The 13,157-nt window shown below is 36.7% G+C and overlaps 1 long non-coding RNA gene across 3 annotated transcripts in view; it reads left to right on the forward strand.

The window, feature by feature from the left end:
• Window positions 1–13,157, forward strand: part of LOC112135513 (uncharacterized) — a 67,200-nt gene that overhangs the window by 39,700 nt on the left and 14,343 nt on the right. For 2 of the 3 annotated variants that reach the window (XR_008511333.2, XR_002916800.3), the window contains one exon: window positions 3,570–4,361. The exons of the other annotated variant lie outside the window; for it this stretch is intronic. This is a non-coding gene — a long non-coding RNA (uncharacterized LOC112135513). Of the gene's footprint in view, window positions 1–3,569; window positions 4,362–13,157 lie in introns of those variants that run through there. 3 annotated transcript variants of the gene reach the window in all.

Below are 13,157 nucleotides of genomic sequence, written 5' to 3' on the forward strand. Positions count from 1 at the left end.
TTAGATATTCCATTGACATAAATATTAGACTTTTTGTTATTTTCTCACAAGTCTCCGAGGCTCTATTAATTTATTTAAATTTTTTGTTGTTGTTCAATTTGGATAATTTATTTTGATCTATTTTCAAATTCAATGATATCTTGTGTCATCTTTATTTTACTTTTGAGTTCATTCAAATTTATATATATATATATAATGAGTTATTGTATGCTGTAGTTCTAAAATTTTAATCTGGATCTTATATTTCTTTGCTGATAGTTTATACCATCTGTTCATTTCAAAAGTGTGTGGCTTTACTTCTTTTAGCATTTTTATAATACCTGCTTTAAAGTTTTTGATAATTCCAACATCTGTACTATCTTGGTTTTGGCATGTTAATTATATTTTCCTATGAAAATTGATATTTTCCTATATTTTTGAATATGGAGTAAATATGAATTATATCCTAAACATTTTGAATATTATATTATGATATAAATCATATATATTATAGTACATATAAATCTTGATATTTTTAGTTTAGTAGATAATCCACCTGGTTCATTTTAGGTACAAGTCATGACTGACCTATTTTCTGTTGTCATGTCTGTTTCTTGTCAGTTCCACATATAAAGTTTTTGCAGTGTTGTTTAGATCTGTCCTATAGGAGGCCAGTCTGAGATTAGGGAGGTGACCTATCCATAGTTCTCTTCTTGTAGGCTTTGATATGTTGTTTAGTGTCTGATTCATAAATACAAGCTTAGGGGTAAGCTCTAGAGTTCATAAACAACTCTATGGGGTCTTTTTCATGAGTTATTCTCTCTCTGTGATCTCCTTGGTATAGTACTTTTCAGGTCCTGACCTTCCTTGTTCTGGTCCTCTGGCCAAAGACTTGAGACTTTAATTACCTGGTCTGCTGCACATGCACAGTTTAGCTGACCATGCCCAGGTCTGGAGCTTAGCACCAGGAAGACAAATAATTAAACTAACAAACAAAACCTCCAAACTGAAAAGTAGATGTTTATTCTACCATTTTTGGAACACTGCTATCTGATCAGAGAGGATGTTTCCCCTTTGCTATGGTCTGAATGTTTGTATACCCCCAAAATTCATATGTTGAAACCTAATTACCAAAAAAAGAGAGAAAGAAACCTAATTACCAATGTGATGATATTAGAAAGTGAGGCCTTTGGGAAGTAATTAGGTCATGGAGGCAGAGCCCTCAAGAATGGGATTAGTGCCCTTATGAAAGAGGCCCCAGAGATCTGCATTGTCCTTTCACCATTTGAGAAGGTACCATCAGGATCAGGAAATGGACTCTTACCAGACACTGAGTCGGCTGGTGCCTTGATCTTGGACTTTCTAGCTTCCATAACTGTCAGAAAAATATTTCTGTTGTGTATAAGCTCCCAATCTAAGGTATTTTGTTGTAGCAACCTGAACAGACTAAGACAGAAAATTGGTCTGAAGAAATGGATTGCTGCTATATTAATTACTTAGAAATATGGATGTGGCTTTGGAACTGGGTAACAGAAGCCAGAAGAGTTTTGGGGTACATGTTGTACACATCTACTCCTGAAGAAAGGAAGGATAAACAGATGACTCTTTCAAGAATTTTAATTGAGAAGGAGATATGTCAGTAACTAACTACAAGGTCAAGGAAGGATTTTATTTTTCTTAAAGGAGGGAAACTTGAAATGTGTATAGGGTGAGGAGAAGGAGCTTGTAGAAATGGAAGACACTGAGAATGTATGAGGAAGAAGGACTAAGATCTTGGAGGATATGAGGAGAAGATGGAGTTGAAACCATTGGTGGAGAGATGGGCTTTGATCAAGAATGAAATCTCTTGCTAAGGTCGAAGAAAGGAGGCAAGGAAGTCATCTCTTAAAGCTCAATTCATGCATTTACTGGACATGATATGTGCTCAGGACTTTGTTGGATGCTGGGGTGGGATGGAGAAGGGAATAGTAATTTAAGACAAGTACAAAACACTGTTCTCAATAATTATGCAATATGTTATAAGGTAGAATTAAGTTCCAGCTTCTTAGTGCATCAGGAGAAAGAGAAAGACAATCTTGAAAGTATAAAACGCTAACAAATATAAGCTTAATAGCACTGAGTTTAAAAATTGTAATCAGAGAATATAAGTGGATATCCACTCTGTATCCTTGTTTTGTTAGACTCTCACATTGTGCTAAAGCACGTTCTGTTTGTTTTGAACACATTTGAAGAGGGACCTTCGCTCTCTGCTATGGTACACACACTCCACTTCAGTTTTCTGCCTGGCCTCTTAAAGCATTAAACAATTGGACTAGAAAATCTGCATGATCTTTTTTAGCTTTAGATATCATGATTCTCAGGCAGCTTCCCTGGAGATCATATTTGTTAGCAGAAAACTGTATGCTAGGGATCACTAGAAACAAACGATAAATTTAGGAGGGGACCCAAAGGAGAGCTATTCCTTTCCTTTTGAACTTGACTTCTGGTACCTTCCTAAGCATCATATATTAAATTATTTTTTTTCTGTATAAAGTACAATCTCACTAGACATCTGTTTTCCTCTCTTATCAAATTTTGAAGTAAAAATGAATTACTGCCAAAACAAAGTAAAAAGAATTATTTTATACTAGTTTAAAATAACACCATCTAAATTATGTGTATTGCTTAACCTTAAATGGAAAACTTTCCATTTGTGGGTGGATGTTTTTCACCTATGGGTATTATAAATCATGTATGAAAATAATGGAGGATATTGGTAGGACTCGGAAAATTTTTAAAAAAATATTTAGCACCAAGGAAAAAATCAACTATTTAAACATTTTTAAAGGTATTCTAACATTATGTACTCTGCTTCCCTTTCTCTCTGAATGGACTATGTAGACTACTGAAATTAATATTTAGGAAAGGAGGACAACGATTAGTATAACTGAGGCTGAAGAGAAATCCTTTATTATCCAGGAAGATCATCTCTGTGATGGCAGAGAGAGGAAGGACAATCTTCCTGGGCGATCAGGGAAGCTAGTTCAAGATTATTCTCACAAATAGTTGTTCCTTTCACTCCCTCAACATACCTTGTTTTGCACCATTATAAGACAAATAATGCAAATATGAAAGATTATACTAAATCTTATCCTCACTTTTACTTTTGTATAACATGCCAGGATTTGGGTTAATTTACCATGTTTTAGAAATAGTATATTCTGTCTTTGTAGCATATGTCCCAACTAATTAATTGGCCTGGCCTTGATAAGCTTTTATGCATTTTCATTTTAAATTTGAATTTCAAAATTAAACATAATCTTTATGAACAGTTGTAATGATCACCATCTCATATACACAGAAAAAAGACAGTCAAAGTTGAGCTATATTCAGAGCTATTTCAGAATTCATTAAAGACTTTAACCTCAGAAATTATTTTTCCTTGGTACCCTGATGTCAGACTTTTTTATTTTTATTTTTTAATGGTTTGTTTATTTTTAAACGTTGTGGTTATATAGTAGGTACATATAGACCTCTTTAATAATTGCAATACCTGTTAATCAACTTTTTCCCCATATACCTTCATTCCTTCCATTTCTTCCTTAAACTAGTTTTCATCTTTACCAATGAAGTGCAAGACTTTGGAATGAACAAGAAGTATTTGGGTAGAATGATAACTCAAAGTGAAGACTCAAAGTGAAACAGTCAATTGGAGGAGCCTGCCTGAGAGACTAGAGTATAAAACCTGTTTTAATATGGAAAAACAAAAATGCAGAGACCACATGGAAAAGCAGCAAATGGGAAAGGGAAAGGAAGAGAACAAGAGAAGGAAGTAGGCTTTCATGGACTCCTTCATAGTAATAAATCTCAATTCACTTGGAGCTCTTTCTTTTTCAGTGACTTTTATTTCTGCCTGTAGAAATTGTTTTATGTAGGTAGCAGTTTAGAATGAGGAATACTATTATGTTTCCTATTTTTAAAGATTTGTTGTATTGATTAAATTGAACTTTCATAATAATCGGTAAGGTGAGAAGATAATGACTTCTTCCAAACTTAGATATTGCCATATTTTAAAATGAGCTAGTATTACAAAAAATAAACAAACAGAAAGCATCTTTGTAAATAATTGGCTTGGCAATGAAGTTGGAAGGTTTTGCAATTAATTTTAATTGATCAATCTGATATTGTATTTTGTATTTATCTTATTTGCTGCTAATGTGGGTACATTCTGTTTCTCAACATTAATAATATGTGCATATTTATATACATGAAAAATTAGTATAGACAGGCATTATGAGAATCCTGCACAATATAGAAAAGTTCAATAAGCATGTTGACTATGTAATACATTTTAAAGTACATTAGCCTCAATTAAATAAAATGTCTATAGCTATTCACTGGTACAATTTGTTTAGGGATTCATTCATTAGTCCATTTTCAGTCCTTTTCCTTGGAAAATATACCTTTGAAAACAAGTTTTGCCAAATTGACCATGATTGGCTCTGCTTAATGTATTTTATTATAAACCTTTCATCACCTTAAATCAGTTTCAATGGATTCATTTTACTTAAAGAATCTTTCCTTGCCTATTTTAAACAAACTGTCTTAGGCATGATTCATTGTTATCTTCAGGTTACTGTGTCTTTTGTTTTTCTTATAGGATCTTATTCTTCTCTGTTGTATATTTATATATAAGTTTCCACCAAAGAAGAATCTCCTTGGTGTATGTGACCTTCAGACTCTCAGGAAAATGTTACCTGTTGGCATAAACAAACCACCACATCTCAGTGGCTTTCCACAGTAGAAGTTCATTTCTCACTCACTGAAAGTGCAGTAGTGGTGTTTCTGATGTGGACAGCATTCATCATGGTCTTTCAGGTGCAGAGGCTCCTTATAACTTGTGACTCACCACCATCCTCTAGGTCTCTGAGGCCTCTGTATTTAGCCTTCAGATGAGAAAACAAAATGGAGAATTTTAGCTTGGGGTTTTAATGCCCGGGCTTGTAAATAGTGCTTATCATTTCTGCTCACATTCCATTGTTTAGAACTTAGAAGGCCACACCTAACTGCAGGGCAGACTGGGAAATGTGGTCTAGTTAGGTGCCCAGGAAGAAGAGGTTGTGTTTTCCAAATTTCAGTCACGTCATGCTTTTTTCTTATGCTTCTTTTTTTTTCTCTTAAAATAATTCTCATTTTCTTTCTGTTGAATTTAATCATTCATTCATTCAACAGATGCTTAATGAATGTATACTACATGGTGGGTACATACCATTCTAAGCACTTGGGATGTATCAGTGAACATTTCTCATTTGGAGTTTGTCTGATTTTTTTTCATGATTAGATTCAGATTGTGCATCCTTGACCAGAAACTACTCTTGGTTCTTTAATGCATTTGGTTAAATATATTGTCTTTCTTTTATGTTCTAAAAATGACACACAGCTTGGGAGTAGTTGAATATGAAAAGTAAGGTTACAGTATACTTGTGGAAAAGGTATGTCTAACATTATGTAATTTTAATTTAAAATGTGCTTAATAGCTTCTACTTGACATGCCTACCCAGAAAAGAATATATTTTATAAGTAAATTACATACAATACAGACATATTGATAATCTTTACAGTTACTATTAATGACTCATAAATAAAGCTTATTTTCTCCATATATCAGGAAAGAGATGTATTTATTAGAAGATTTTGGTAGGTAAAATTCTCTAGACCTTGATGAATAACAGCAGTAAAGATTATAGCTAGTGTTTCTTATATGCTCCTATGTACCAGATAATGTTTAAGCATTTTACATGCACAACTCTATAATGTAGATACTATCATATCTAATTTATGGTGGGGACACTGAAGCACACAGACTGAGTTACACACCTAACAAGTGGCAGTCAATATTTAAACTCAGGCAGTTTGACTTCAGTGCGCATTCTCCTAATTTCTATACTACTGTAGACTCTGAAAATGTTTGCTGAGTGGATTAATGAATGTATGAAGAAAATGGAGGGCGTAGACCAGATATGCCTTCTGGATCAAAGAGTATGATTCTGTGATATGATACTTATGACTCTTTGGGTTTTATTCCAATTGGATTATAATGGGTTTTATTCCACTTGATAAAATTATTAATTTTATGAAGCTAATCATGTTTTATAATACTTTTTAGCTACAGGTAAAAAAGGAAAACCCTATAATGACCCATCTTATTATTTATGTAATTATTTATTCATTATTTATTCATTCATCAGATAGATATCAAGCCTCTACTGTGTGCCAGGCCTTGTGGTTAAAACACTTAAAACAAACAACAGCAAAACCTAAACCCATATAGGGTTCATAGTCTTAGGGGTGGAGTTGAAATTGATATAAACAATAAATGATTACCCATATAGAAATTAATTCCTATAGTGGTAAGTGTAGTTAGAAAAGCACAAGACTTTTATTAGAATATATAAAAGAAGGACTCAACCTGATTTGAATAGTCAGGAAATGCCTCCCTGAAGAAGATGTTTAAGTTGAAAGCTTGAGTGGAAATTTAAAGTTAAAACATCAAAAGTTGAAAGCTAAGTTAAAAGAATGAGCAGCAGATAACCAGGGAGGGAAGAGGGAAAAAGCCTTACTCTAGGCAGAGAATATGTGAACTGAGGCCTGATAGAATGAGATGTATGGATTTTTCTCAATACGTATCTATCAATCTATCGTGTGCCAGGTAAGATGAGAACTGAAAAAGGGCCTTGAATTAAAAAACCTGGTCATTGGTGCATTGATGCCCTTAATGAAGGCAGGCATTGGATTGGTGGGGGTAGAGGGGTTAAATGGGAGATAAGGAAGTAGAGATAGTATTGTTTTATATTGGTTAAAGTCGTGATTTATAGCTATTGTTTTTTCCCTAGGTTGGGCTTACAGTTCTGCTCCTCAGTTTACATCCTCTATGGTCAGGTCTTGTTCTAACTTCCCAGCAAGTAATGGATTTGTCTCATTGTTTATTGTATTCCATGATACTCCTATAATTCTGCTTTATAGCACAGTAGGGAAGAGCTTAGACTCTTGAGTCAAAGTAGATCGAGTCTGAATCCTGGCCTCAGAACTTGCTGGCTGATTTGACCATGGGTATTATATAAACATGATGAACCTCAGCTTCCTCAGAGGTAAAATGGAGCTATTAATGGTATCTCCCTTGTAGCATTTTTGAAGGACTAAATAAAATTTTCTGTGAATCTGGCATAGGGTAGTGCCTCAGTTAAAAATAGTAGTTTTTCCCCCATATCTTGACTATTGTGAATAATCCTACAATGAACACGGGAGTGTGGATATCTCTTCAACATACTAATTTCAGTTCTTGGATATTGAGTGCTGGATGACATGGTAATTCTATTTTTAGGCTTCTTTTTTTTTTTTTTTGAGGAACTTATATGGGAGTGGGGCAGGGAAATGCTGGATGGTGAAGGGTGTGGGGTCCCTGGCGAGGGCTCCACCCTTGGGCCTGTACCCACAGACCTAAGTGAGGACAGGCACTCCTGTTTTCATGCCCAAGTGTTGCACTTTCCAAGGCCACTCTGGCCTGCCATGCCCCCCCTATCCTGTGCCTATAAAAACCCCGAGACCCCAGTGGGCACATACCACAAGTGGCTGGATGTTAAGAGGAACACACTGGCAGAAAAGCACACTGACAGAGGTCGGCAGACCATCGATGGCAGAATGACGTGGACGCCGAAGGAAATTCAGCCAATGGTGGTTGGAGGAGAGCCCGGTTGCTAAGCGGCCAGACTCCAGGGAAGACCATCTTCCCACTCCATCCCCTTTCTGGCTCCCCACCCATCTCCTGAGAGCTACTTCCACCACTCAATGAAACATTGCACTCATTCTCCAAGCTCACGTGTAATCCAATTTTTCTAGTATACTAGGGCAAGAACCCCAGGATACAGAAAGCCCTCTGTCCTTGCAATAAGGCAGAGGGTCTAATTGAGCTAATTAACACAAGCTGCCTGCAGACGGCTAAGCAGAAAGAGCACACTGTAACACATGCCCACTGGGACTTCGGGATCTGTAAACAATCCTAGACACTGCTGTGGTGTTGGAGCCCCATGACTTGCCCATCTGTATGCTTCCCCTAGAGGACTGAGCAGTGGGGCACTGAAGAAATGAGCCACCCCTATCACATGCCCTGTGAGGGGGATAAGGGAAAACTCCTCCCGTTTCAGAGCCTTTATACTTTTTTCCAAAATGGCTACACTAATTTACAATAACATTTATTAAAATAACACTTTGAAAAAGTGTCAGTTTTGTTATTGTTCTATTTCTAGTAGCTAAGCCCCCTTTAACAGTCTTTATAGAATGAATATAGTGAAAAATTATTTTCAAATTTACTAGAAAATAGTTTGTCATTTGAATAAAGTAGGTCTGAGGACATTTGTACCTTCTCAGAGCTCAGTTCATGGCAGTGACTGAGGAGGAGATTATTAGGTTCATGATTTTGAGGGTGTGGGAGAACCAGGATTGGCTGAAGTCTTACTACTAGGGTTTTCTTCATCTAGTTAGTTGACAGGAGCCAATGTAATTATCTGTTGGGCATTCTGCCCCACAACTCCTCGATCATTGCCACTGGCTCACTCATGACTTTGGGACCAATATTCTTCATAGGGATAGGGAAATATGAAAGTTGCCCCATCAGCAGCTCAGTGACTCAGCTGTCAGGACTTTGCACACTGTATATATACCACAGTGGTAATAAATGAGCACTTACTGTGTTCTTTACTAATGTCCTGTATGACTAAGGTCTTGCCCTCTACTCTTAACCTAGAACTCGGTTCATTCTCCTCAATTCCAGAGCTGAAGTCTTCCTAAGATTGGGTCTTTTCTGTTGCCCTGAGTGACTTTTGATTCTGATTGCTTCCTTTCCTGGATCTCTACTGATTCTATACTATCAGGCTCCACCCTGAAAGAATTCATCTGTCTGCTGGGATCTGTGTCTATTGCCACTTCAGACCTCTCTGATGTTGAGTACTTACCTGCCTATGCATCACATCATTGTCTAGGGTTATAGCTTTGCAAATTACCTGGTTTCCCCTCATGAGACTTTGTGTTGGTTGGATCCTAGCCAAACCAAGTCTGGTCTGTTCTGCTGCCAGCCAATCCCAGGTTCTGCCATCCTTGTCCTTCTCATGGCCTTTGCATGATGAGTCATGGAACTCTTTAAAGCAATTCTGCCTTTGGACCCATAAAATTTTAAAGTTTGTATTAGCCACATTTTAAAACATACAATGAAGCAGCTGACATTAATTTTAATTTAATCCAATATTTTGTTCATTTTATATTATTTATCTAACTGAGTATATACAAAAATACCATTTAAATATGTAACAAATGTAAAAATACTAATAAGATATTTTTTCATGCCAAGACTTTGAGATCTGGTGTGTATTTTATACTTTGTCACATCTCAATTCAGACTAGAGCTGCTGGAATGTAATTCACATTTAGAGTGCCTCATAGGTGGAGGCTACTGTGCTGAACAGTGTTGTTCTAGAAATGGATGGGAGCATCTGTCCTTCACAGGCAGAGAAGAAAAGCTCATCTCTGATATACTGAATTTCAACTAAGAGGAAATCCACATCCTGACATATCTCTATATGTCTCTTGCGTTATTTACAAGTCTGACAACTACATTCCTGGCCACTAGCTTTCTTGTTACAGTATGCATTTATGCATATAATAAAATAACCTCATTTATTCATTCATTGATTTATTTGCCAAATATTTATTGGGAATATTCCAGTTGTTACTGGCACTGTTCTAGCTTCTTGGAATACATCAGTAACGAAAGAGAGAAATATTTTGCCCTTGTGGAGTTTACATCATACCAGGAAGAAGCAGGTAATAAATCACTAATAATAAAGAATTATATAACATGAATGTTAGAATGTGATAGTGGTATGTAAAAAAGGAAAATTAGGGAAGCCTAAATGGGTTGGGAGTCTGGGGTGGGGAAGTGAGTTGTAGCTTTAAATAGAACATAAAATATACAAGATAATAATATAGAAGATAATAGAAGAAATATGAGAAGAAATATAGAAGATAATAGAACATAAATGGAAGATAAAGAAGTAGGTGATGAGATCACAGAGGTTACTGGGGTCAAGTCAGGATCCTAGGCTAGGTGCTGTCTGAGATTCAAAGATGAGTCAAAGCCCCATTCTTAAGGGAATCTATCAGGAGCAACATAACGAATATATTGATAATTATGATGCAATGCTAAATATAACAATTGTCATGAAAGAATTTGCAAAAGATACCACAGGAATTAAAAAGAAGATTCCTAAAGGAGGCAATGTGGTAGAAGAAAGAACATGGGCTTTGAAGTTAAATAGACCTGGATTTGCATCCCAGCTATCATCTGACCAGCTGTCAATAGGATGAACAATGATCCTGGATTGCCCAGGTCAGTCTGGTTTTAACACTGAAAGTTCTACATCCTGAGAAGCCACTCAGTATCAATTTTAGCACTGAAAGCCCGACATGAGAAATGTCTCAGTACATTTTTACCATTGAAAGTCCCCACTTCAGTTCCTGGCAAACTAGTTTGGTTGGTTTGTGTGACTCTGGGCCTGTATCCCCACAATTAAGAATAAACCCAATCTTGTGTGATTGACTTAAGGATTATATATAAAATATATAAAACACTTGTCACATTGGAGGCAGTAAATATATGGTATTTGTTATTTGATTGATGGGGTCAAGGGAAGACTTCATGGAAGTGGTAGGGTTTGACTTAGACTTTGAAAGAATAATGAAATCTTATTTGATATAGGGCAAGATAATGCTTAACTGGCAAAGATGGATAGAGGTAGAAAATAGGGCAAAGGGAACAGGATGACCCAAAACACAGGAAAAGAAAAATTGTGGGGTATCTTCTAGGGACTGGCTAATGTAGCTCACATTGGGTTAAGTGTGGGATATGATAAGTACAAGAAAGGATTAAGGTTTAGAAAGGTGATTTAAGAATTCTTCCTATATATCTTAAATGCAAAGAAGAGGAGTTTTAAAATTCAAATCGCAAATATTGTTTGATTTCCCAAGTTTTGTCTTGGTAAATATATTTAATGAATGCTTACTTGTATTGCTATTAAGCCAGATAAGCCAAGTTCAGAGACATAATTTCTGTTTTTTAATAGAGTGTTTCAGAGTCATATTGTTCATAAATTACATGTAAATTATGGTGAGCTGTACTTATTTGTAGTTTGTAAAGAGTGTTATAGCATGAAAGTTATTTCATAGCCATTTTTATTTTTATTGGTATTATCTAACACTTGGCATTAGACCTAAGTGATTGATTATTTTAAAATACAGATTATTCACTGAAAATTACAGCAATGATCCCATGAACACATATTAAACTTTCACAGTAGGATAAATTATATTTTAATTCTGTGGAAGCAATCAAATGATCAATAAGTTTTTGGTTTCAGGAAAATTGGGGTTTGTCTTAGTCCTTTTGTGCCACTATAAGAGAATATCTGAAACTGGATAATTTATAATTAACAGAAATGTATTGGCTCACAGTTCTGGAAGTTGGAAAATCACTGGCATTTGTCTGATGAGGGCCTTCTTGCTGTGTCCTTCTATGGCACAAGGTACAAGGACAAGAGAGCAAGGAGGGGGCCAAACTCACACTTTATAATGGCACGAATCCTGCCCCGAGGGTGGAGCCCTCACACCCCATCACCTCGCAAAGGTCTCATCTCCAAACACTGCCACAACTGCAACCAAATTTCAACATTAGTTTAGAGGGGAGAAACATTTGAATTATAGCAAGGTTCAACTTCAGAACACCACATTTTATTAAGTTAGTATATTAACTCTGCTGTGCTTTAATTTATTTTTTCTTGTATTTCTAGGTGTTAAAAAGGCCTAGCACCTTGTAAGGACAGAGTGTGTGGTATAGTGGTTAAGAGGGAAAACTCTTTAATCAAACTGCCTAGTTTTGAATAATGGCTCACCCTGGTGGTGACCCCTTGCTGCAGTGCCTATATCTCCATTCAAGGAAGGATTTGTTAGCCCCTCTGGATTGACAAAGCTGTAGAGAGCCCCCTTGCCCAAGTTCATACTGCCCCTCTACCCTGCCCACCACCATCCAGAGGTAGCCCACATGCATTTACTGATTGAGCCAGTGGTATAAAGACCTGGCCATTTTTGCCTAATGAAAGACAACACCATTGGGCCATTTTTGCTCTAGCCCTGTGAGGTTTGTTGTTGAAATTATATCACAGATGAACATCTCTGCCTGTGCACTCTCTATATCTTCAGCTCTCTCTCACACACAGTTATTGATCTCAAGGGTAATCGTTAATGAACAGTTCTGCATAGCGAACCTCATATCAGAGTCTGATTATCAGATAACTCAGTCTGCCGTAATTGATGCCTAGAATGGTCTGAGAAAGCAGGTAATAAGATGGGGTTTAGTGGTGAGATTGCTTGCTGCCTGACTGGCAATATTCTGAGGTTTGTGGAGCACAGACAACCCTGGACATGTGGTAGTGGTCCTATAGATAAAACTTTTACTGGTGGTAAATTTGGCTGGTAAATGGGTAGAAGGGGATGCAGTAGCTGATTCTATATATCAAGCATCCACAAGTATGAGGAGAAAGTAATGTTAGGGGAAGTGAAATTGGATGGCTATTGCTAAGCTCATTTGACACTCTAGAAAAAGAGAACAAAAGACAGACTGCTTAATAGTCAATTGAAAGCCAATGGGCTTCCTTTCTATCATACAAACAGCCCCTTGTGTCCTGCAGAGGGAGGTCAGAGAAAGCTGGATCAGGCATAGTACTTAATCATCAGAGTGGCTGAGCCTCAAAGAAGATGTAACTCCCAGTCAAGGTAAGTCTGCCATGAAAGAATAGGACACTGGCACATGCAATAGCAACATCTGGGTTTTTACTCCAGAACTTTTAAACCCCTAGACTTCTCTGAAACTCCTGACCCTTCAGAACTGGCCAGCTCTCTCTCTCTCTTAATAGCTTCCACCAAATCCCTTGTATTTGCAGACAGTAGAGAGGTCTCTTCTTAGCAAGTCAACATGTGACCCCTCAGAATGTCTCCTCATATCCCTGCCACCACCATGAATAAAATTAATGAGGATTAAATAACAGCACAATCAATCTGGAAAGCACTGAGCTTGGAAATGGAGGAAAGGAACTATA

The sequence above is a fragment of the Pongo abelii genome, chromosome 9 (assembly GCF_028885655.2).
Source record: "Pongo abelii isolate AG06213 chromosome 9, NHGRI_mPonAbe1-v2.0_pri, whole genome shotgun sequence".
Taxonomy (NCBI): domain Eukaryota; kingdom Metazoa; phylum Chordata; class Mammalia; order Primates; family Hominidae; genus Pongo; species Pongo abelii.